The sequence below is a fragment of the Brassica oleracea genome, chromosome C1 (assembly GCF_000695525.1).
Source record: "Brassica oleracea var. oleracea cultivar TO1000 chromosome C1, BOL, whole genome shotgun sequence".
Lineage (NCBI taxonomy): Eukaryota > Viridiplantae > Streptophyta > Magnoliopsida > Brassicales > Brassicaceae > Brassica > Brassica oleracea.
Genome location: NC_027748.1, coordinates 25,367,999 through 25,371,716, shown reverse-complemented (window position 1 = coordinate 25,371,716; position 3,718 = coordinate 25,367,999).

The following is a 3,718-nucleotide window of genomic DNA, read 5'->3' as shown; positions in this document are numbered from 1 at the left end:
CAAGAACGTTGGAGTGGTGAGGGTAATGGGGATATTCATTCCTACTTGTACGACTTCGATTTCAAGAGCGATGAAAAGATTGTAGTGTATTAAATGTTACTTAATGGGAGGGATGCGCCTTAAGCTTTAAAGTGTGCTCTTAAAGAGAAAACGTTAATTCTAAGGGAGGCGTTACAGTGGAAGCTTCAGGAAAGGAGGGGGAAGCAAGGGACGCGAGAAGAAGAAGAGGATGGATGGGTGCTAGGGTTGAGTTGGACCACGATACATTATATCATCATAAAGCCCAAACTCTTCTTAAAAAACATTGCTTTCAGTACATTTAAGTGGACCCATCAAGAGATTTCATAGAAACGAAAGCAGCGTGTTTTGTTCAGAAAGAGATGCTGATGTGTCAACATTTGTCCCTACCTCTCTGATGACGTGGACGCATGAGGAGAGACTCAAGGCAACTTTATTGTATAAGATTCACGAGGTTTACATTTTCGGTAATAACCGTAAAGGAATCGCACTCATAATATTAACGTTTGGCATCATGTGATAAGAAATATCAGGATTATTAATTAAGTCATTCGTGAATGAGAGTAGATTCATAATTAATCAGAGTTTATTTGATGTTTGAATCGTTACGTAAGATTGCATGCATGAAAGAGTGCGTTCTGTTATTCATTAACATTTGATAGCATACGCATGACTGTTAGCACATGATAATTCATCTAGTATGCATAAACGGAAATAAATGCATATTTGAATCAATAAAGGTGTTATTTTATTAAATTAAAAAAATAAATAATAAAAGCTGCATTTTAATTATCAAGTAATTGTGTTATGAAATATTAACACAATTTAAGTAGTTTTCCCTTAGATATTTTAATGTTTATATGTATATAATATGATAGTCACCAAAGTGACCTTGTTATATGACATATAGATATTAAAAATTATAGAGTTTATAATTGATCAAGATCAAGGATGCTAAATGACATAAAAGTTTGATTGACCAATTAAATTATTAATCATATTCTAGGAGATTATCCAAAGGTGGATCATTGAATATAATTAATAATAAGAAAATAATTAATCATTTTTTTCTACTATAGTGAATAATATGTATATCCAAAGATAACATATTTATTTGACTAGTGTTGATTTGATTAATATTAAAGAATATATAATTAGCATCAGTGAAAGTACTTATATTTAAATATTGCCCAAAGGTTATTTAAAATTTAAGTGTTAAAGTTTCTATTAGTCTGAATATATATTAAAGTTTCAAAGCACTAATGGGTAAACATGTATGAATGCCTGCAGCTTCATCAAATGTGTTTGCATCTGCTAACTCTGTGGTAAAGTTTAATGGCCTCAACTATAGTGAGTGGTTTGAGCAAATCCGGTTTACGCTGGGTGTAATGGCTTTAGATTCCGCCATACTAACTGATGAGGAACCCTCAGCTATTACAATAAATAGCTCTGAATCTGAAAAGTCTCGTTATGAGAGATGGGAGCGATCTAACAGCCTGAGCTTGAACCATATGAGGTTGACGATGGCGGAAAGTATTAAGCCATCGATGCCTAAGACAGAGAAAGCAAGGGAATTCATAGAGAAAATTAAGGAGTGTTCACAATCAGAATTGGCTGACAAGTCGATTGTAGGAAGTCTCATGAATGAGCTAACTACAAAGAAGTTTGACTGGTCTCAGCCAATCCATGATCATTTGACGCACATGTCTAATCTGGCAGCAAAGTTAACGACCTTGGGAATGGAGGTGCATGAGCAATTCTTGGTCCAATTCATCATGAACTCTCTACCTCTTGAATTTAGCCAGTTCCAGGTGAATTACAACACCATTAAGGATAAATGGAACTTTAAGGAATTAAAGGCTATGCTAATTCAAGAGGAGGGGAGATTAAGGAAGATGAAAGATCAAGTTGCTAACCTCGTAGGTCTTGGAAGTGCCAGTAGCAGCAAAAGAACATCAAGTAGGAAAGGCAAAAGGAATGCTAAACACTTCGTGAAAGGACCTCAAAGTCAAATCCAGAAGGAAAAGAAGTGTTTCTTTTGTAAGCAAGTAGGACACTTCAAGAAGGATTGTCCTAAAAGGAAGGATTGGTTCGACAAGAAAGGTAAACATTACAGCTTTGTTTGCTATGAAATGAATCTTGTTGAAGTTCCTAATAATACTTGGTGGTTAGATTCTGGTGCTACTACTCATGTGTCTCATATTCAGTTCGATCTAGCCCATAAGAGGATCTGAACAGTACTTGTTCATGGGAAACATGATGAAGGCACAAATATAAGGAATTGGGACGTATAGATTGATCTTGGACACTGGAAGTCATGTGGATCTTGAAGGGTGTCTCTATGTACATGAGTGTGCTAGAAATCTTGTTTCTGTTAGTAGGTTGGACAATTTAGGTTTTAGTATTAAGGTTGCACATGCGGTTTTCAAATTGTACCGAAATGATTACTTTTATGGTAGTGGTATTTTATTTGATTCACTTTATAAGTTCAACCTTGATGCAAAGTTTTCTGAATCCCTATTTAATGTTGAAAGTCGAGGCATTAAGCGTAGCGCAATTAATGAAAGTTCTGCTTTCTTGTGGCATCAACGACTAGGTCATATTTCCAAAGAAAGGATTAAGAGGTTAATAAAGAATGAAATTCTTCCTCAGTTGGATTTCAGTGACTTAGATGTATGCATAGACTGCATTAAGGGAAAGCAGACGAAACATACTTTAAAGAAACCAGCCACAAGAAGCACTCAGCTTCTTGAGTTAATACACACCGGTATATGTGGCCCTTTTGATGCTCCTTCATGGAGTGGTGAAAAATATTTCATCACATTTATTGATGATTACTCACGGTATGGATATACCTATCTACTGCATGAAAAGTCTAAGTCTGTGAATGTCCTAGAGGTATTCATTGACGAGGTGGAAAGGCAGTTAGATAAAAAGGTTAAAATAGTGAGATATGACAGAGGTGGTGAATTTTATGGAAAATTCGATGAAAATGGACAATGTCCTGGTCCGTTTGCAAAGTTACCTGAAAGTAAGGGCATATGTGCACAATAAACAATGTCTGGTACTCCTCAGCAGAATGGTGTAGCTGAGAGGCGGAACCGTGCCTTAGTAGAGATGGTTAGGAGCATGCTGAGTAATTGCTCATTACCCCTTTCTTTGTGGATATATGCATTAAGAACTGCAACGTATGTGCTGAACCGGGTTCCTAGTAAGGCAGTTCCTAAGACTCCTTATGAACTGTGGACGAGAAGGAAACCTAGTTTAAGATATTTACGTGTATGGGGTTGTCCAGCAGAAGTAAGGCTATATAATCCACATGAAAAGAAACTTGATTCTAGGACTGTTAGTGGATTTTTCATTGGCTATCCTGAAAAATCAAAGGGGTACACATTTTATTGTCCTAACCATAGTACAAGAATAGTTGATTCGGGTAATGCTAGGTTCATTGAAAACGGTGAAACTAGTGGGAGTGGTGAACCACGAAAAGTGGACATTAATGAAGTTCAGGTTGAAGTTCCTTCACCTGTAGTTCCACCTGAAGTAGTTGTTCCTATTGTTGCATCAGACTCTAATGACACAATAGGACAATAAAATGATGAGCCAGTCCCACTAGTTGAAGATACTGTTCATGAACATGTCATAATTCAAGAAGAGAATAGTGAACCACAAATACCTTTAAGGCGATCTGGAAGAGAAA